This window comes from Canis lupus, chromosome 6 (genome assembly GCF_048164855.1).
Source record: "Canis lupus baileyi chromosome 6, mCanLup2.hap1, whole genome shotgun sequence".
Classification (NCBI taxonomy): domain Eukaryota; kingdom Metazoa; phylum Chordata; class Mammalia; order Carnivora; family Canidae; genus Canis; species Canis lupus.
The window spans coordinates 11,418,980-11,442,240 of record NC_132843.1 but is presented as its reverse complement, the minus strand read 5'-3'; the positions used below and the strand labels follow the sequence as shown (position 1 = coordinate 11,442,240).

Sequence of the window (23,261 nt, the reverse complement as noted above, 5' to 3'; positions counted from 1 at the left end):
TATATTTTTAATAACATTTTTTAAAAGTCATTGAATTGTAAATGAAAGACTTCAAGTTGGAAAAACTGGATCGCCTTTAAAATTACATTAGTAATAATAATAATTACTATTATTATTATAATAAAATCATTTGGCCTTAAATCATCCCTTGTCTGTAATAATTTGAAGTACTTGGGCAGCCCGGGTGGCCCAATGGTTTAGTGCCACCTTCAGCCTAGGGTTTGATCCTGGAGACCCGGGATCGAGTCCCATGTCGGGGTCCCTGCATGGAGCCTGCTTCTCCCTCTCTTTGTGTGTCTCTCATGAATAAATAAAATCTTTAAAAAAAATAATAATAATTTGAAGTACTTAATAAAATGCTGTACTCTACTCATCCTCATGACAACAGAGTTGTGGAAGGTAAAAATTATAAAGTAACACAGAGATTTGGGAGTTCTCTAGATCTAGACTGGTCCTCAAAACAAAGGGAAAAACCTCTTTCCTTTTGAAACAATATCAGTATTTTCCTTTTGAATCAATATGGATAACTAATCAAGATAAATTAGTTCCTAAAGTGGATCTAAGGTAGCAGTCTACCTAGCTTAAATTCACCAGACACTTGCCAGTTCTTCCATATTCTGTCTCAACTGTACCTGTGCTTAACATATGGCTTGGGGTAAAGCTATCATTAAAAAAGAATTCTCTCCTCTGGATCTCTAGGAGGAAGAAGAGTATTGTGTGCCTTTTTCCATCTGTTGTCAGGTTCTTCCACAGGGCTAAGCTTGATGTGTGACCATCCCCAGGGTGCTTTGACTACTGTACTGGTCATAACCCTATCAACCTGCTGACCAGCACCTTCCAGCACATGTGGAAACTAATCACAGATTTTTTTTCTGCACCAGTGCTGCTATGGCAGAGCTGGATTATTACCTCCCAACATTCATTTTCCCCTTTTAGTTTACTACCAGAACCCCAATTTTTAGTCTCCCCTGCTGTTCAGTGTGGCCATGTAACCAAGGGTTCAGGCCAACCAGAGGTAAGCAACAGTGTCTGGTACTTCCCAGATGTCTCCTTATGGGGAAAAGGCACATACTCTTTGTTAACACTACCTGTGCTTAACATCAGGCTTAGGAGAAAACTTCTCCTTCTTCTTCTTCTTCTTCTTCTTCTTCTTCTTCTTCTTCTTCTTCTTCTTCTTCTTCTTAAGCAAGAGTGAATAATGTATGGACTCATCAAATCACTAGGTTATACTCATGAAACTAAATGTAATATTGCGTATCATCTATACTTCAATTTATAAAAGAAAGAGCAAGCTGAGTTGTCTCCTCTGGAGCTCTGGGAGGAAGTGTTTTTGGCTTTCTTATGTCTATTGGAATGAGCCTTGGAGCGCCATCATGGAGTTATCTAGCCGTGGGCTGCCACTTGCTTCTGGACTCCTGTGTGTGAGGGAAACAGACTTCTGCCTTATTTATGTTATTGATATTTTGAGTTTCCTCTGAGCCTAATCTTAACTGATGTACTTCCATAAGATGGGTTTTGCCTATAACAAAATCTATCACAGTCTATAGCAGGAAGCCTCGGAAAACCCTTTGTGACACTGTCTGTTCAGTGTCTTGTCTTACTGTGGTCTGTCCTCTAGAAATGTTCTAAGTTCTACATGCACAAAGACCCTTTTGACTCCATGAGTAACCCTGAGAAGGGAGCTGTCTCACAGCTGGCTAGCAGCCTCATTGAGAGAGAAACAATCTCACTGTATCTCAGTTGCCCCAAACTACCTACTGCCTTGTGGTCCAGTGGGTGGGCAAATGCCAGTTATACAGTCTAGAGCTTCAGACTGTATTTTACTTTAAGATTTAAAGCTGAAAAGTAAAAATATCCTTTTCCTGCCTCACGAGGGTCAAGTAGAATGTCATGATGCCCAAGGCTGTGCCTGCTATCACATCCACAATGAAAAGGGTTTCATTGACTCCTCAGAACATGTGTCTTTGAACAGAAAAGTGCTTTAAAGGCAAGTCAGACCAAATAAAAAGGAAGATGAAGTGCAGTGGGCATAACCATGTGAATGAGGCTGGAAGAACCCCTGGATCGTCTGAGCAATAAACTCTTGTGACCACAAAACCTCTTTTTGTAAGAGGTGCTGCGCCCAAATTTCATTTCCCAGAGATGAGCGGCTTCTTCCCCTGGTGTGGTGGTTAACACCAGCACGTAGCAGGCACTGGCTGGCAGGTGGTGATCATCAAGAGACCCACCGTGCAAAACTGGAGAAAAATATTACTAAAATTTTAAAAATACATTTACCTCAACCACTTTAGGAAAAGGTCTTGACCATTTCTTTTTTATTTTTTTTAAGATTTTATTTATTCATGAGAGACACACAGAGAGAGAAAGAGAGGCAGAGACACAGGCAGAAGGAGAAGCAGGCTCCATGCAGGGAGCCTGATGTGGGACTTGATCCCAGGTCTCCAGGATCAGGCCCTGGGCTGAAGATGGCGCTAAACCACTGAGCCACCCAGCCTGCCCTGCCCATTTCTTTATGAACTAAGCATACACCTACCCTATGACCTAGCAATTCCACTCCCAGGTACTTACCCAAGAGAATTGAAAACATGCATCCACACAAAGCTTTGTACAAGAATGTTTATAGCAGCTTTATGCATAATAACCTCAAAGTGGAAATAGCCTCATGCTCATTAACATTGGGACTGGCTGCACAAGTTGTGGTATGTTCATTCAATGCAGTTCCATTGAGGAATAAAAAAGCAATGAATTTTACTCAACAGTATGGGTGAAACTCAAAACAATTATGAAGATTGAAAGAAGCCTTACACAAGAGTTCATGCTGTATGATTGTATTTATATGAAATTCTAGAACAGCAAAGCTAATCTCATGTGGAGAAAAATGTACAATCCAAAGAAGAAATTACAGGACAATTTTGTTGACAGTAGCATCAAAAAGAATAAAATACTTATAGTCAACTTAACTGTGGAGGTGAAAGACACTGAAATATACAAAACATGGTTAAAGGAGACCAACGGACAAGAAGATCACGGCTTCCTGTGCATTTACTGCCCTCCTTAATTTAAGCATTACAGGGTCTTCTAATATGTTAAACCCAAATATACCTCTTGACTATTTCACCCCAGGTTCCCTCAAGCAACCCCCAACAAGCTACTCTCTTCACATTCCAAATACCTGAGAACACTGACAATCATGTGAAAATGGCACCTACGTATGTCTTTGTATCATTTCCTAAGGACTCGATATTTTCTTTCCCTGTTTTCTATAGGACATTGTTTTCCAATATCTTGATATCCTGGTCATATTCTGGTTTACACCGGTGTTGTTGTTGTTGTTTTTAATAATACCTAGGAAGGATCGCAAGATAGATAGGTAGATAGGTAGGTAGGACATGGTAAACTAGGGTTATTTAGCTTAATCTAAGAATGCATCAAGCATCTAAATCGTGCTTTTGGAGTCTGTAACTCTTTTGCATTTATGAAATAGATACTGTTTAACCTAACTGCATTTTTTTCTAGTTAAAAGTCTCCTTATGGTTTTAGTTCATGTTCTTACCCTGAAATCATGGTGGATCTTGATGTTATCTGTCCTATAAGCTATCCCTCCCAGGTTTTCTTTCTTCCTTCCTTCCTTCCTTCCTTCCTTCCTTCCTTCCTTCCTTCCTTCCTTCCTTTTTCTTTTTCTTTTTTCTTTAAAGATTTATTTATCTATTTTAGAGAGAGAGAGACAGAAAGAGCCTGAGCCGGGGGTGGGGGGTGGGGGTTGTTCAGAGGGAGAGGGAGAGAATCCCAAGCAGACTACGATGATCCTGAGGCAGGACTCCATCCCAGGATGCTACGATCATGACCAGAGCTGAAACCAAGAGGATGTTTAACTGACAGAGCTACCCAGGTACCCCTCCGTCCCAGGTTTTCAACACAGATTTATTAGATAAGCATGTTTGATAGCTCTTCACCAAATTAAACATTAAAATAAAAAACAAGAATCCCCTGGGGCACCCAGGTGGCTTAGGGATTAAGTGTCTGCCTTCAGCTCTGGTCGTGATCCCGGGGTCGTGGGATAAAGTCCCACATCAGTCTTCCCACAGGGAGCCTACTTCTTCCTCTGCCTATGTCTCTGCTACTCTGTGTCTCTCATGAATAAATTTTTTAAATCTTCAAAAAATAATAATAAAATAAAATCCCCAAGATATGTCATCAGAAATACTTATCTGCAGTTTGACACTAATTAATTAATACTTTCTGGATGCAACTGTTTAATCAGCTGAAATAATACAGAAGGTCATTAGGAGAGCATAATTAATCCTGAAAAAAACCCACTTAAAACCATTTAAAACAACAACAAAAAACAAACAAACAAAAAAAAAAACATTTAAAACAGGGGAAAAAACCACTAAATATTGAAAATAATGTTTTATTAGAATGAATCTTAAAAAATAAAACCAAACATCTCACAAATTAATTTATTTCACATTTGAGTTAACAAGATTTCAGTTATGATGGTAATAGTGTGTCAGTTCTGAGAACAAAAAAAGAATGGCTCAAGTCCTGTTACTTCACGGGAGAAGGAAGATTTTCTAACAAAACTATGGCAGTGAGTACAATCATCTTCATTTTATTTTTGACATTCAGATTACAATTTTAAAGACTGTCATTCTTGCAAAAATATTAGAAGGCTTGATTCATTGTCCTGAGGTCCTTGCTTTTCCTTTTATATTCAAATACTTCACTTTTGTGGTCCTTTGCCATCTTCTTGGTTTTTTTTCTTCTTCAATTAACAATCTGACTGTGCCATATCCCTTTTTTTGTTTTCTATTTTGGGTTTCATTCAAGCAATTCTCTGAAAGACATCTTGAAATCCTACATCATTTGCAAGATTTAAAATTTCACTTTGCAACTGATTTGAATTCCTTCAAATAAGATAGCTATTTAAATGGGTTCTGGGTCCAGCTCATCCAGGTTGAAATCCTACTTGACTAAGAGCCTCAATTCTCGGGAATGAATGAATGAATAATATTTACCTTATAGAGTTTTAATAAGTATTAAATGAGTACATATGGGTAAAGCAGGTAAAATAGTGCCTGGCACATAGTAAGCATTTAATATTATAGTGCCTTTTTAAATTATTGTATTATACAAGAAAATCAGCAGGCCATCATCAGACAGAGAAGTTGGTGATTTGGGCTGGCACAGATGCTAGTAAAAAGTGACGTTACAAGCTAAATTATGTCCTCTGGAATTCACATGTGGAAGTCCTAACCCCCGGTACCTTAAATAGTGACTATATTTGGAGATAGGGTCTTTATAGAGGGAATGCCTCCTGTAAATTAAAAAGAAGTCATTAGGGTATCCTTATAAAAAGAGGAGATTAGGGGTGTCTGGGTGGCTCATTTGGTTAGGTGTCTGCCTTAGGCTCAGGTCATGATCTTGGGGTCCTGGGATCAGCACCACATTGGGCTCCCTGCTCAGTGGGGAGTCTGCTTTTCTGTCTGCCCCTCCCACCTGCTTGCGCTCGCACTCTCTCTCTGTTTCAAATAAATAAATAAAATCTTTAAAAAAAAAAAAAGGGAAAAGAGATTAAGACACAGACAGAGAAAAGACTACCTGACACCTGAAGACACAGGTTGAAGATGGCCATCTACAAGCCAAGGAAATGGTTTGGTTAGTTTGAACACAAACCAACCCTGTTGACACCCTAATCCTGGACTTCCAGCCTACAGAACTGTGAGAAAATTTATTTCTGCCATTCAGTCTGTGGTATTTTGTTATTACAGGCCTAGCAAACTAACACAAGTGAGGAAAGATATTTGAGTGTGACTATCCTACTTCAAAAGTCACTAGTTTAAAAAAAAGTTCTTTTGTAAGTATTTCTGTTACAATCATTTTATTTCCTTGCAGCCTTGTGATTGAGGTCGCGAATGTGGTGAATCCTGGAACACAGAGGACCCTGGAATCAGCAGTCGACATTTCTCTGTACACAAGGATGTCATGAGAGTCTCCTGGCAAATGTCTTGCTAACATAAGTCACTCCTGACTACAGTATTTTCCTGTTCCTCCAGTCAAGCCCTTCAAAATGGAAACAAGGTTGGCTGGCCCGAGCTCAGATTTCAGGGAACTCAAGAGAGTGCCTTGCAGTCACCACTTTCTTTAATAAATACATACAAAGCCCCTTTAATCATTCATTCTGGAGTTTCGCTGAAGCTCGGCATTAAACTTAACCAGTGCACAGATCCATAAGTCACTTTTCCTGTTGCGTTGGAAAATCTGGAACTCATTTGCCCATCTCCGGTCTTTTGCCGTCTCTCTGTTCCCCCAGCCCTCCCGGTCAGATTGCCCTGTGATCACATCTGCAACTTCTTTCAGGACTCTGGGGTGTCATTTATCTAAGCCAACAGCCTTGCTCTCATTTTAAGCAGCTAGATGCTCTCTGCATCTGTCTTGGATTGAAGATCACTCTGCTTAGAACAGAAGACAAAAGCTTTATCATTTGTGCGGTTTCATCATAGACCTTGCACTTTTTTCATTCACACTGATCATCTTTCCTTTTTGTCTTTCCTGGTCCTATCTGTGCAAAAGTTTATTCGCTGTCATGAATATCCTTCATGCTGCAAAATCTCATTAAGTCTGTATCAGCTGGAACCATCCAGTGTTGTAGTGATTCCCCCACTGACTATAAGATCCATTGATATGCTCTCAAAATTTGTATTATTATAAATACACTCAGGAATTTCAACTATAGTTCTATTTTTTTCCCTATTCCTTTGAGTCTTGAACTAATCTGGAGTCTTTGGCATGCATTACAAACAATGTCTTTAAAAGTAGAAGTATCAGAAGGAATAAATATCATGCACTAAATCATACCATGCTGGGTTCTCCATTAAATGGTGCCACTTGAGGAAAGTATATACTTCTTTCCCTCTATGATTATACTGATAGTATCTAGACCCCATTCAGTGGCTCATGTATCAGATCCCCTAGATACCAGAGAAGCCCTGTAAAACCATCCACACTGGCCCCTTCCAGGACCAAGGCAACGGACTTGTGCTGCTCACTGGAGCCCCTGTTCCTCGTTCCTTGGGGGGCAGAGTCCCGCCACCTGGCACTGATGCTGTGGGCTCCTGCAAGTATGGCTTTCACGGCCTTCAAAGCTGGTCAACACTTACTCTCCTATTTCCACTGATGGACATGGCAATACCTTCCAAAGGGGCCTGTAGAAATAACCCAAGAAACCTCTGTCCTAAATGGAAGAAGTTGTACACATGCTTCAGTAAATTTTCACTTTTGGTGGTGGTGCCTCAAGCCATTGCAGGAAATGGGGAGTGGGATAGGGAGCTAATGGGAGAGAGGCCCCCCAATCCCTGCTTCAATGTGAGTGGATTCATTGCTCTTTTACATACATTTGGCTTCCTTATAAGATACGTTGCAAGAAAGCCTTCAAGGTGGTTTGCCATTATAAATATCTTTGGAAGCTACTCACATCCACTCCTGACTTAAGGTTCCTAAGTTTAATAAATAAAAATACATGACATTTAATTAAATTTAAATTTCAGATAAATAGCAAAATAATTGTTGTATAAGCATATCCTGCATATTGCACAGGACAGACTCATACTAAGCAATGATCAGTTGCTTATCTGAAATTAAAATTTAACTCAGTGCCCTGTATTTTATCTGTGGTCCTGTCCTACTTGTAATAAACCAACAGCCCTTTCTACTACTCCAGATCCTGCCAAAGTGGCATGTTAAGGATCACCTTGTCTGATTGATCCCTTTTGGTGATTGCCCCTTAAGCCTTCAGTGGTGACTCTTCCCTTTTCAGATCACAGTCTGTTGACCTCTGCCCCTCAGGCCCAGCCTTTGTCATATTCCACTCTCAGCTGAACTCATGAGGACGATGTGGCTCCAGGCCTCACTGACCCAGCTCACTTTGACATTGATAATCAGAATAAATGACTCCCTTTTAGGCTTACCAGTCAGGGCTGACTCACCTGTGTTGATCACTGGAAATGTCTATATATCAATACTTCCATTTCTCAGTTGGGAAACAAAACCCCCAAAAAAGTTTCAACCATAAGGAGTCTTGATTGAGATTGGTGATCTACAGCTGGTTGGTGTTAGGGGTTGGAGGGAGCTAGAGGCTAGTAAAATGCTATATGAGTTGCTTCTGGTTGAGGGTATAGAAGAAGAGAATGTGTACCAAAGACATTTGACAGGGTGCTTCTAATAGTTCTCATCTTTTCTCAGCATAGAGTGACAGAAAGAGCAAGAAGAATCAGATTCAAGAGTTTAAGAACTACTTCAGATCTGCTTAATGAAACTCTGAGGCAGGTATGTAACCTCCCTGACCTTTCTCTTCCATGTAACAGGATGCTTGTGCCTATCTTACTGGGGTTTGTGGGAATTAAATAAAATACCACTTAAAGTCGTGTTCCCTTCCATTTCCTTCTCTTCTTTCCTAAATTAAATTATTTTCTCTGCTCTAAACAAAACAAAACAAAATGATTATGGTTTGGATAGTATAAAGTGAGGAGGTAAAAAAAGAAAAGAAACATCTAGAAATACTAACATTACAGAAAATTATGATTTATTTTGAAAATATTCCAATTAGGCAGAAGAATATGCAGAGATTCAGTTTAAAGACAGAAGATACACATTAACTGCTTCTCCTTCTGGAAATACAACTAAAACTATGGCAAAGGAACAAACAAAAGCCTTAAACCCAGAGAACAAAGAGAGTCAAAGAGAAGACAATAGCTGCAAAATCTTGGAAGGCAGAAAGCAGAAGAGTGAACTCACTTAGCCCTCCATAAAAGGAAGCCTGGTTTTCCATGAATAGCACCAGACAATGGAGAAACGGCTGCAATCTGAGAATTGAGAGATAATGAAGACAGGAGGGTCACATCCTCAGCCCTCTTCCCCACACCTTCATCTGGATGAATGCCCTCCCCTACCTTGTCAGAGGACCAAAGTTGCTTCCTGAATGCTGGCTACCAGGCATAAACCTCCCAGGCAGGAAACAATTCAAGGGAAAATACCTAAAAACTTCTGAAGCAGTAATAGTTTTCATTGAAGAACAGGTCCTCATCCTAGGAAAGCCCAAGACTTACTCTAATCTACCTACAGAGAGTTCAAATAGCTTGTTAGTAGTAAATTTTTGTTATCAGACATCTGAGGGGAAATTATTTACATGAAAAATGAGGTTCTGAACATCAGTAGGGGAAAAAGCAATTCAGAGGAAACTCAGACCATACATGCAGATGAAAACTTAAAAAAAAAAGTCATTAATGTCCTCACGGAAATTATCAAATATTTTACTTGTGAAACAAGAACAGGATGTCACCAAAAAATCTCTGGAAAAAACCTAACTCTTAGAAATAAAAACTACCCATTCTCTAAAATGGCATCAACCATAAGATACATCATTATTTTTGTACCATTTTTTATTTTCATTTTTTTAACCTCCTTAGTTTATTAATCCTCTCATGAAAAATCTGCACAATCACCACAGATAAAGCCACTGCAGAATCTTTACTCCTTCTGTTGTCCAATCTCCAGCTCACTTTTTGCCAGCACCAACATTGGCTTTTGCAGTCCCCCTGACTTTCTTCATTCTGTTTTTGTGTTCTTTCTGCTGTTTTCTTGAAGTCTTTTTCTTCTCATACAGGCCATGTTTTGCAAGTCTATGTTCGGGTTCATTTTTCTTTGCGTAATCCAAGGAATCATAAATCATGCCAAAGCCAGTTGTCTTGCCACCAACAAAATGGGTTCTGAATCCAAAACAAATATGACATCTGGTGTGGTCTTGTACATTTTGGGTAGTTTTTCCCGAATTTCTGTCTTAGGTACTGTTGCCTTCCCAGGGTGAAGAACATCAGTGACCCTCTGTTTCCGCTGAAGTAGTCGGTTGGTCATGAAGTTACTGTGTGGTTCATGATGGCAGCCGAGCTTCTAGCAGCTGGGGAGGAAAAGACTGTACTATTTTTTTAAATGCATGCAAAAATTTTTAAATGCATAATTTTTATTTTTACCTACTGAAGAACTTTTAATATGACTTAAAAACAGATGTAAAAAAAAAAGACAGATGTGTTATACATTATCACCATTGTTTGTGTGTATGAAAATATAAGAAAAACGCATTACTTCTTAAACATCTTCACATTCAGAGTCTGAATCTTCTGAAACCACTTCCCAACTCAGAATCACTGACATTTTTTCTCCTTCATTGAATTTCTTTCTTTGTGTCATTAGAGTATAAATTATGCATCATTCTTTTTTAAAGATTGATTTATTTGAGGGGAGAGGGGGAGGGGCAGAGAGAAACTCCAAGCAGATTCTACACTGAGTGCAGAGCCTGATGTGGGGCTTGACATGAGGCTAGATTTCATGATCCTGAGATCATGACCTGAGCTGAAACCAGGAGTCAGAGACTTAACTGACTGTGCTACCCAGGTACCCCAGATTATGCAGCACTTCTTAGCCAATTGCTCCACTATAATCTTAGGGATTTTTTTCTAACCTACTGATATCCATTTCTCAAAATTTAAATCTGGCACTATTTGGGGCACCTGGGTGATTCAGTTATTGAGCATCTGCCTTTGGCTCAGGTCATGATCCCAAGGTCCTGGGATTGAGTCCCACATCAGGCTCCCTGTTCAGCAGGGAGCCTGCTTCTCCCTCTGCCTGTGTCTCTGCCTCTCTTTTTGTGTCTCTCATGAATAAGTAAATACAATCTTTAAAAAAAATTAAATAAATCTGGTATAATTTTATTTGACTTATATTACAGTTTCATCTTTTCTAATTGAGTTGTGTATCAGTGGATATCATGCACTTCTCTTCAAAGTCAGCAGAAAATTCTGGACCAATTGAGGTTCCACACTTCAATGATGATCTTGCACAAGGTATAAGTTGGTCACACCAGCTTCTTGTCGCTTTGAAAGTTCTTCAGCCTTCAGGAAATGCCAAGGCATTTGGCATTTTTCCTGCCTTCAACTACATTTCTTGGTGGGTGTGGTATCAACAGCACTTATAACTCATGTAAAATGACAATTTTATAAAGTCACAGACAATGACAATGATGCTATGGCTACTTCCTGGTCAACAGTCATTGTAATGGGGCATTTATGAAATACATCCTGATTTCAGAAGCTTTAAAATGTGAAAAAATGTGCATCTTGAAATCAATGAACAACATTTAAAAAAACAACTCTCACTAGAGGAGATGGAAGATTTAAGAAATCTCTCAGAAAATAAAGGTAAAAAAGACATAGAGAAGGAAAAGAAAAGAGAAAAGATGAGAAAATTGGAGACTGAATACAGAAGGTCAACAAATGAATGTAAGAAAATTTGAGAAAAAAATAGAGAACAGACCAAATGGGAGGAGAAAATAATATAGAAATAATTCAAGAATATTTCCTAGAACCAATATACAATGGTTTTCAGATAGAAAGTGCTTACCGATGAAAATTGTAATACTCAAAGGTACACAACCATGAAATGAGGGGAAAAGACAACCTTAAAAATTTCCAAAAGGATAAAACAGATTTCTTATCAAGAATCAGGTATTGGGATCCCTGGGTGGCGCAGCGGTTTGGCGCCTGCCTTTGGCCCAGGGCGCGATCCTGGAGACCCGGGATCGAATCCCACATCAGGCTCCCGGTGCATGGAGCCTGCTTCTCCCTCTGCCTGTGTCTCTGCCTCTCTCTCTCTCTCTGTGACTATCATAAATAAATAAAATAAAAAAAAAAAGAATCAGGTATTAAAATGACTCTAGACTTCTTAATAACTATAATGTAAGCAAAAAAAAATAGTGTAAAATTTCTCAGGAAAATGATATTTAGATTTAGATTTCTATCTCCAGCCAAATTATTAATCAAATATGAGACTAGAATAAGATGTCTCTAGATATACAAAGTCTCAAAAAATTTATCTCCAACTACGCTTGAAGATACTAAAGGAAGATACCAGAGGAAGTATTCCACTAAAATGAGTGAATAAACCTGGAAAGAATTCAGGGAATCCAACAAAAGAGAGCCGTAGAAGGAATCCCCAGGAAAAAGGTGAAAGGAATCCAGGATGACAGTTTTATTTTGAGCCTAGACAGTAACCAGCCTCTCAAGAAGCAGGTCAAAACAGTTGGGAAGAGACAATTCCAAACAGATGAAAACTGATAGAAAATTGGTTATATTGACAGGAGATTCAGGCTGCAGAGAAAAATACAGAAATATATTAGATATGAGTAAGTTGCTTGGAAAACTAATCATAGTATATATAAGACCCAGCTAGTTAGCAGTGACTAGCATTTATAGTCACAATAAAGAAATACCCAAATACCAACATACCCCAAAATTGTGATATATTTGGAGTGTGGGGTTGGGGAGGGGAGGGTGGTCAAGGAATGTGCATATAAGATGGGAACAGTGGAAAACATAATGATAGAAAACAAAATCCTCACCTTCCAATGAGAGAAATCAGTAGATAATGCTTAAAAGTGAAAAATCAAGAAATAGTGGTATAAGCATGTTATTAGAGATGTGAAGATAAGGACCAAAAGTTACGGATAAAAGTTTAAGTGGTTCCTTCTGGAGATTGTTAACCAGGGCAGGGGAGCAAGGGCTGTGCTTGGCACTGTTCCTTTTTTAGAACAAACCTTATAGAATCATTCAATACATTAAAATTCACAATAAAAAGTTAAAACAACAAAATATTTGGAGAGTAGAAATAATAAAAGAGGCATTAGAATGAGTTGATCACCAGAATCTAGGCGTGGGTCCAAGTCTTTTAACCTCTCTGACACTTAGTTTCCAAACCTATAAAATATAAAATATAGTATAGATCCCAACACCCCGGATTGATTGCAAGAGATAAATACAGTAAGATATGTGTAAAAGTTTTATAAATCTAAAACTCTATAAAAATGTAAGGACTTGTATTTATTAAGTACCCAAGGCAAAATGCAACATAAGAAAACTAATACCAGTAAATAGCTGGTTCTTTGGCACTTGTTTGCAGCCCTCAGAAAACTTGAACCAAACACTACTGCTGTATAGAGATGTCATGGCTAATCCTTACAAAAAGAAAATGTTGCTACCTTCCACACGGTACATAGGCGGCTCTTGTGAATGTTCATGGAGTTTGAAGTGAAGTTAGTGTTTCAAATTGTAGGATGCTTCCCAAGATGCTCCTGAGCCCTCTTGTCTAGATAACCACACACCAAAAAAGACCAAGTTTGTAGGGAAGTTAATAATGTTGTAGAAACATTGTACAAATTTTCCTAGTTTTTTTTTTAAGATTTTATTTATTTATGAGAGACACAGAGAGAGAGAGAGAGAGAGAGGCAGAGACACAGGCAGAGGGAGAAGCAGGCTCCAAGCAGGGAGCCCGACGTGGGACTCGATCCCGGGCCTCCAGGATCATGCCCTGGGCTGAAGGCAGCGCTAAACCGCTGAGCCACCCAGGCTGCCCAGTTTCCTGGTTTTGATAATACTCGATGGCTATGTAAGATGTTATCACTGAGGGAAGCTGGATGAAGAGGACACAGGAACTTACTGTACTATTTTTGTAACTTTTTGTGAGTCTGAAATGAATTCAGAATGAAAAGTTAAAATGAGAGAGTTATCTAGAGAGTATCTAGACTCAGTCAAGGAGGTTGTTAACCCTGAAAGAACACAAGATTGTTCTTACAAAGAAATGCTGTATCTACACCCTTCTAGGCTGCTCGGTTCTTGCCAAGAAGGAACGATCTTTCACCAGATCGATTTCCCTGAACCCCTTGCTCAATATGTCTCGTCAAACCACTATTTTATTTCTGCCATTAAGAAAAATGACCAAGTAAAAAAAAAAAAAAAAAAAAATGACCAAGTACAGTCATCCACCTTGAAGAAGGAAAAGAGTATAATCATTGTGCTTACTTTGAGATAACAAAGCAGGAAATCAGAAGTCCCTGGGTAACCTGAAAAAATCCCAACTTTGTTTTATTTAAGGATGCCAAGACTCCTTGTGAGACTGGCACTGCGGGTAGAGGGATTTCCTGCATGCTAAATAAATAATGCAAGATGCATCAGCCCAGAGCTTCAGAAGTTCCAGATTTCTTGGCACCAGGGGATTGTGAATGATCCTCTGCACATCCCTTGACTGTTGGAAGCCTTTCAAAATGTCTTCTAGCCTTCAGCCCTTCTGCCCTTTGATCTTGTCAGGGAGAATGCAAGATAGCAAGTCGTTGCTATGTTTTCTAGATGCTGTGCTTCTCCAAAGTTAGGGTACATGAGGATGGCTGGGGAAAATACAGATTCTCAGGCCACATTCCCTGAAGCTCTAACCCGGGGCCAAGGCAAGTTATCTCCAATATTGACAGTTGACAATACTGACTGTAGGTCACACTGGGGAAATCACCGGCAGGGGGTACTTGGCTTAAAAAGATAAAGAAAATAGGGGCACCTGGGTGGCTCAGTTGGTTAAAGCATCTGCCTTTGGCTCAGGTTATGATCCCGGGGTCCTAGGATGGAGCCCAGCATCTGGTACCCTGCTCAGTGGGAAGCCTGTCTCTCCCTCTCCTCCCCACTCATGCTCTTCCTCATTATCTCTGTATCTCTCTCAAATAAATAAATAAATAAATAAATAAATAAATAAATAAATAAATAAATAAAAAAAATCTTTAGGGCAGCCCCGGTGGCTTAGCAATTTAGCGCCGCGTTCAGTCCAGGGCGTGATCCTAGATACCCGGAATCGAGTCCCATGTTGGGCTCCCTGCATGGAGCCTGCTTCTCTCTCTGCCTGTCTCTCTCTCTCTCTCTCTCTAATAAATAAATAAAATCTTAAAAACAAAAATCTTTAAAAAAAAGAATAAATAAAATAAAATCTTTTAAAAAAACAAAAACAAAAACATACAGACTTGCTTAGTTTCCCTAGGTTGTGATTATTTAGGAAAGTTCAAGGGGCAAATTGGTTTTAAAGCTGAACAGGATGGTTTTCAAACAAGTCTTTTTTAAAAAATTTCATTTATTTATTCATGAGAGACACAGAGAGGGGGCAGAGACATAGGAAGAGGGAGGAGAAGCAGGCTCCATGCAGGGAGCCCGATGTGGGACTCGATCCCACGACCCCAGGATCACGCCCTGGGCCAGAGGCAGATGCTCAACCGTTGAGCCACCAAGGCATCCTTCAAACAAGCCTTAAAAAAAAAATTGTGTTACTCCCAACCTAGTTCATATTTCCCTTCCTAAACAGCATTCCTATTTTAGCATTTAATTTACCTTCCAACTTGGCCATTTGTCACTTTTCCAAGCACAAGGCTTCTATCCTCAGCAGCCCTGGGAGTCCTGGGCAGAGTAGAATCACACCACTCTCCCACATATTTTGCATACAGTAAGTGTTCAATAAATATTTGTTGTATGAATCCATGAATAAATACATGTAGATGAGCCGCCAGTCAAACCAACTTCATCAAATAAAACAGCTACAGAAAGGAAGGAATGTATCCCAGAGAGACAGAGCACTGAATTTAGAGCTGCCAGAACCAGTATCTGCTTTCTCAATCTGTAACCTATTAACCAGTGGGATCCAAAAGAAATAATAATGCAAGCTACTAACACAAGCTACTTATGGAGTTTTACATTGTTTAGTAGCTCTATTTTTAAAAGTAAAAATAAAAAGAAAATAATATTTCATGTTATGTTAACTAGCTAGAATTTAAATTAAAAATTGGAGAAAAAAGAAAACAGGTAAAACTAGTTTTGTAAAGATTCTATCATCTATCTATCTATCTATCTACCTACCTATCTATTTATTTATTTTATTTAATAGAGAGAGTGACTGCATGAAAGAATCCCGAGCAAACTCTTCGAAGTACTGGGAGCCTAATGCGCGTGTGGCAGGGGTGGGGGGGGCACTCAATCTCAAGACCCTGAGTCATGATCTGAGCAGAAACCAAGAGTCATGCTTAACCCACTGAGCCACCTGGGTGCCCCAAAACGAATTTTAATAACATATGTTATTTTACCCAATGTGTCTATAATATATCATTGGGGTGCCTGGCCAGCTCAGTCCATAGAACATGCAACTCTTGATCTCCAGGTTGTGAGTTTGAACCTCATGTTGTGTATAGAGATTACTTGAAGATAAAAAATCTTGGGGGGCCTGGATGGCTCAGTCAGTTTAAGCATCTGATTCTTGATTTTGACTCAGGTCATGGTTTTAGGGTCTTTGAGATCAAGCCCCTCATTGAGCTCTATGATGGGCGTGGAACCTGCTTAAGATTCTCTCTCCTCCCTCTGCCCCTCCCCTGATTGTACTCACTCTTTTGCTAAAAAAAAGTAAAATAAATAAATAAATTTTTAAAAAGAAAGAAAATAAAATATCTCAAAAAATAAATAGGTAGAGATGCCTGGATGGCTCAGTGGTTGAGCATCTGCCTTTGGCTCAGGGTGTGATCCCGGTTCAGGGGATCAAGTCCCACATCGGGCTTCCTGCATGGAGTCTGCTTCTCCTTCTTCCTATGTCTCTGCCTCTCTCTCTCTCTGTGTGTGTGTTTCTCATGAATAAATAAATAACATCTTATAAATAAATAAATAAATAAATAAATAAATAAATAAATAAATAAATATTATTTCATCATGTACCCAATATAAACTACTAACGAGACATTTTCCATTCTTTCTTTCATACCATTTTGAATCTGGTGTGTATTTAATACTTACAGCCTATCACAGTTTGGACCAGCCACATTCAAATGCTCACCACCACATGTGGCTGGTGGCTGTCACAGTGGAGAACACAGGTCCAGAGGTGTGCTGGCTCTGACAACCCTCATTTTCCTTATCTGGAAAATTGGAACTGTATCTCCCTCAGAGGGCTTCAGTGAGGATTCACTGGTTTACCAATGGAATGTAAAGGTGTGGTGGCTTATAGCACAAAGCCTCATTTTTTGCTTACGCTACACATCCACTGAACAGAGTAGAGACTCTTAAAGTTTCCATTATGTCTTCTAATATTTTAGGGGGGCAAAAAAAAGTCACATGGCCACAGCTAAACTTCAGAGGGAGTGAATTGCAGTCCTGCCATGCATCCAAAAGATGGAAAGCAAGAAATATTTAATGAACATCATGAAGGTCTAAATCAGAGAGTTTTTCAGAAGTTATTCCAACAATCATTTTTACTAATTTCCTGAAGAACTCACTTCTGTAGTCATACAACCACCAGTGATCATGTTTTAAACAAAGGATTTTCTCCCAGCACATGTTTGTATTTGGGGCAAAGGGGGGGAACCACATTTGATATCTCAAAAGCAGCAAATTCTGAAGGTTTTCATCCTGTCGTGACTTTGCAAATGCTGATCTTGCCTAGAACAGTCCTCACTGGTCAAGAGTCAAGTCAAATACCACTCCCTTTGTTCAGTTTTTTGATAGATCTTTCCCACATGTTAGGCACTATTTGAGGAATGGAATATACCACAATGAACAAACAGACCAAATCTCTACCTTTAATGGATCTTACTTTCTGATTTCCTCTACAGAATGAGATTTTTCCCTCCCAAGTGGCACACTTCGATTATAGCTTATCAGGATAGCCACTTGTTGAGATGTCCCCGTCTCTCACTCCTGGGAAGAAGGCTCAGTCTTCTTCATCTTTAGCACCGCTTAGTGATATGCAGAGTTTGAAGACAAGGTTATTCAAAGGTCAGCCTCTGAAACAAAAATTCACAAGTCAACTCTTAAGTTTGGGACTAAACAACTCCCCTGCAAGAGGGCTGCAGCTGAGTGTCTTCTGGATCTACGGACAATGGCCACGGATATATTATGAAATAGACACTTGAGTGGTGGAAATGAGATTGGAAAATAAGAGCACAAGTGAGAGAGCCATTGCATTTGACAGCCCCACAGGCATTGGAGATGCAAAACTTGGGGGGAGGACAATTTTGTCATCTGTGAAATGGGAATAATACCTACCTCACGGGTGGTAGGGATTAAATGAGAAAATCTTCATAATGGACAGCTAGCTGTTGGTACTTAGTAAGAACTCGATGTATTATTATTATTATTGAAACTATTATTTCATTAATTATGAATAATGCCTTTTATTGTTTTAGATTAGTGCTTTACTTTTTATTGGTTTCAGCCACCACCTTCTACCATATGTGTTGAGTGAGTCTACTTTAAACACTCAGACCTCATTTGGCTGTAGGCACTTGAACTTGCTGGAACCAGGCTTGTCTGGGGCTCTGGCCAGCAAACTGCAAGCAAGTGATTCTGAGGATATGGGCATTTATCTTTCAAGTCATATGAGGAGACTCTGAAGAAAGAAGCTGCAAACAGGGGGCATTGAAAAAAAAAGCATCCTGATGACATTGTCGGGGTCCTGATGTCCAGATTATTCTGAAGTTGGGACAAACCATTGGACATCCAACTCCTAGGAAACTTTTTTGGACAAATCGGGCACTACATTGTTCTGGAGTTTTAATCCACATAATAAGGGTCACTGCCATCAACATGCTGTCCAGGGTTTAGCCTACCTAAGAGCCTGTCTAGCTGTCCATGTCCAAGCTCTTTCTTTATCTCTCAAAGCCCTCCTCAGGGACACGGCCATTAAACTTCCTCATGGGGCTTCCCTGTAGTTGTGTGAATTGTCACTTTGCACACAGTAAGACTCTCACTGCTCAGCAGCTCAGATGACTGGGTGACAGGGGACTCCTGAATCACCGTACCTTCTGGGGATGGGGAATGCAGGCCCGGCTTAGGACCATATGAAGCAGGAGTTTCTATATGTGCGGTGGCCTTGATCCCAGAGACCAGAAGAGCTCTGTTCAAGTTCAGAAGACTTTACTTATGTTGAATCTGTTTCCTTGGACACTGTCGCAGAAGCTGTAACTTTCCTCCGTCCAGTACACCTACTTTCAAAGGAGCCTTCTCTTTTCACTCAGTGTGATCATTCTGGGGGGCCCTCAGTTCTGGCACTCACCTGCTCACCAGGTGACCCCAGGAGTGGGGATGTGCTCCAGCCACCAGTAACAGTGAACTGTTAAGTGGGGGCTGTCAGCCTGGATCCATTGAGTCTGGGAGACTGTGTCATGCCACTACACTGGCATGGGGAGGTGTGTGATAAAACTTGCTACAGTTTGATTGTGGTGGTGGTTACCACCAAATTTATTTGTCAAAACTCGTAGAACTAAATATCAGAAAGGTGGATTTTACTACCTGTGAGTTATACCTTGGAGGGGATCAGAATGTGCCACCCCAAAGTAGGCCACTTTGGCACAAGGATTATTTTTAGCTAAAGGAAACTGAGAATCAACAGGTGCAGGAAAAGTTCTTTCCCTCCCCTTAGCTGCCTAAAAGCAGGGCACAAATTTCCTTTTGTGAAGGTGTCTCCCCTCCACCAGAAAGACAGTGACTCTTATCACTGTAGATGAGGGACTGGTTCGGAGACCAGTTTGCATAAACATGCCTTACCAAAAATAACCTATGTCTTCCATTATCTGCCCCATATATTTGCTCATCACTCCCCCATAACTGATCATCCCTTGAAACCCAAAGCATCTTTCCTTTCTTAAAAGGGAATATAGGGCAGCCCAGGCGGCTCAGCGGTTTAGTGCCACCTTCAGCCCAGGGCGTGATCCTGGAAACCAGGGATCGAGTCCCACATCGGGCTCCCTGCATGGAGCTTGTTTCTCCCTCTGCCTGTGTCTCTGCCTCTCTTTCTCTCATGAATAAATAAAAAAGACAATAAAATTTTTAAAAAGGAATATAAATGCCAAGTCTAATCATTTCTTTGAGTTTCACTGCTTTTCTGTAAACTCCCGTGTATGTGACTGTTAATTAAAATTGTGTGCTTTCCCTTATTAATCTGTCTTTTGTTAGTTTAATTCACAGGTGTCTAGTTACTGAACCTAAAAGGATAGAGGAAAAGGTTTTCCTTCTTGACAAGCTCAATTTAAAAAAAATTAAAAATAAATCCTTCCGGGGATCCCTGGGTAGCTCAGCAGTTTAGCGCCTGCCTTGGTCCAGGGCGTGATCCTGGAGTCCCCAGATCGAGGCCCACATGAGGCTCCCTGCATAGAGCCCGCTTCTCCCTCTCCCTGTGTCTCTGCCTCTCTCTGTCTTTCATGAATAAATAAATAAAATCTTTAATAGATAAATAAATAAATAAATAAATCCTTCCCTGAGAAATGTTTACATAATATTAGTAATTCTGGGTAAAGAAAAAGACCACAAAACAGCATGCTTGGTTTGATCCTACAGTGTACATCTGTGGTTTGAATTTGCCCATACCATCTTTTCCCTCTGGTAGTCCGTTCCTCCTGATTCTGGGTGGTCCGGATGTAACCGTCAAGCAGAATGCCAGGCCTTATTCCTGTCTGTCAAAGGAGTAGATACTACTGGACTCTGACTAAGCTAATGATAGTGACCCCATGTCCTTGGGAACATACCACAGAAGGCATGTGACTCAAGCCAAGTTGAGCTCACCTCTACATTTATAGACAATGGGAAAGAGAGGTCTTTATTCTCTTCCCGGTATCATTTCCTACCATTTGGGGTTGTGGGTTTTTTTTTTTTTTTTTTTTGAGATTTTATTTATTTATTCATGAGAGACACACAGAGAGAGGCAGTGACACGGGCAGAGGGAGAAGCAGGCTCCCTGTGGGGAACCTGATGTGGGACTCAATCCCAGGACCCCAGGATCACCCCCTGAGCTGAAGGCAGATACTCAACCACTGAGCCACTCAGAGGTTCCTTACCATTTGATTTTTCATTGGAAGCACAAAACCCCAGTTTCTACCACCATTCATATCACTACACTGAGGGAAGCCAGCCTGAGTTAAGCTAAGAATCCCTGTGTCTGCAATAGTTTGAGTCCAACCTCAACCTGGTGCCCTACCACACTCAGGTCTACAAAGTTGTACTCCCTACCAAGAGGAGATGAGAGTTCTAGTGACTTTGCACCCTCCCCAACAGTCAGTATCGTCAGAACCAAAATTTTTGCTAATTCTATGCATGTAAAACAGTATCTTGTGTTTTAAATTTGCATTTCCCTGATTACCATGAGGGTGAGAATCTTTTTGCTTTTATTATTTGTGTAAGTTTCCTCATCTCTGAATTCTTTTTTTTTTTTAAGTTAGTAAGCCTTTTATTGGAAAAGAAAAAAAGACTAGTGTCTACAATTTGGATTGGATGTAAACTTTAATTTCTTAAATAGCAGTATTGGTGGTCATGCTGAAATCCACAATCACATCCTATTCTGCTGGCTCCAAGTCATGATTCGGAAGGTTTTAAAAACAGATTCAGAAGAATGCTTCATTGGTAACATCCACTTTGTTGATCCCATCTGGCAAATCCGCTTCTGTTGTGTTCTGACTCAGTGACCTCATGACAGGTCCAAGTTCCTCTGTGGCAAAGAATCATGGCCATCTTTGTCAAATAGGAAGGAAGCAAACTTCTTGACATCATTCATCTGTTCTTGGGTTAGCTCATCAGCCACTGCAGTCGTGGCCACGTCCCCAACTGGCCTCCTTCCATTCCCATCTGTGAATTCTTTATCCATCGCTTTAGTTCATTTTTTTGTAGTATTATTTGCCCTTTTCTCATTAATTTCTGAGAGTTATTTTTCAATGTTCTGTGTATTGATTCTCTGTAAGCTAAATATATTGAACCGATCTTATCCCATGTGTGACTCACTTTATTTTTTTACTTTTATTTTTTTATTTTTTTTTTTACTTTTAAAGTATACCTTTTTTGTTGAGCAGAATTTTTAAATTTTAATGTAATTAAATATGCCACTTTTTCCCCTTATGGTTTATGATTTTTACATCTTAAGAAATTCTTCTTTCTTTTGTTCAGAATTTAAAACTTTTGCTTTTGACATTTAGGTTTTTAGTTTACCTGGAATTCACTTTTTGTATATGTGCTGTGAGGTAGGGCCTTATTTTGTTTTGTTTTGTTTTTACATTTCCATGTGGCTAGTCAGTTGTTTTGACAGGATCTATTAAAAATATTATTTACTAAAAATCAATCCTCATACTGATTTGCAATGTCACCTCTATCACTATTAAGGTCCTTGATGTGTAGGTTCTTTTTATTTTTTTAGATAGTTTGAATTAATATGTTTTTTATTTTTATTTTTATTTTTTAATGCTTTTATATAAATAATCTCTACCTTCAACGTGGGGCTGCAACTCACAACCCCAGGATCAAGAGTTGCACACTCTTTTGACTGAGCCAGCCAGACACCCCTGAATTAATAAGCACTTTTATTTTTTTATTTTTTATTTTACATTTTTAAAGATTTTATTTATTTATTCATGGGAGATACAGAGAGAGAGAGAAAGATTGGCAGAGATATAGGGAGAGGCAGAAGCAGGTTCCACGCAGGGAGCACGACATGGGACTTGATCCCAGGTCTCCAGGATCACACCCTGGGCTGAAGGCGGCGCTAAACCGCTGACCCACCCGGGCTGCCCAAATATGTATTTTTAATTTTAATCCTTACCTATACAGAATTTAGCATGGACCATGACAGGCAACAGAACCTATACGGAATTGGTTGAGGTTGGGGGTAGGCTGAGGGTGCCAAAGTTCTGGGCTGGGAAGTTGGCAGTTCTTGACCCACAGGAGCAGAACTGGTAGTATATGGACTGCAACATTTGTGACATTAGTAGGAAAAACTCAAGCTGTTGGATGTATCTTTAGCCTTTGGAAAGGATCTCCAGCAAAGGCAAATTCAGCTGAAGGAGGCCCATGAAAGGAAAGGGGGAAGAAATCATATAGCTTTCCTTAAAGATGTCCTTTCTGTTTTCAGAAGGAAATCCAAAATTGTTGTATATTTGGTTGTTCTGAAGCCTGCTGGAATTCGAAAACCAAATTATCTGCCCAGCTAAGGATAGTTATCTGTAAAGGAAGTAAACTGGAGGATTTATCAGAAAATACAACTGGGTTCCAGGAGCGCACCATGTTTCTGCTCCCATCTCTCCTCTTCCAAGCATCTGTTAAAGACTCAGCTTAGATCAAGGATTATTGCAGTCTTTGAAAAGTCATCTGGGGTGGGGGTGAGGGTGCCTGGGTGGCCCAGGGGGGTTAAGTGGCTGCCTTGGTCAGGTCATGATCTCAGGGTCCTGGGATCAAGCCAAGGGCTGGCTGCCTGCTCAGTGGGGAGTGGGCTTCTCCCTCTCCCTCTGTTTCCTCTGTCTCCCAGGTTGTGTGGTCTCTCTCTCAAATAAATAAATAAAATCTTAAAAAGAAAAAGAAAAAAATATATCAGTTGGGATGCATCCTAGGAGCATA

At 39.9% G+C, this 23,261-nt stretch overlaps 1 pseudogene; it reads right to left on the bottom strand.

Moving 5' to 3' along the window:
- Positions 1-9,452: 9,452 nt before the first annotated feature.
- LOC140634643 (small ribosomal subunit protein eS24-like) lies at positions 9,453-9,909 on the bottom strand (annotated as a pseudogene).
- Between the last annotated feature and the right edge of the window lie 13,352 nt (positions 9,910-23,261).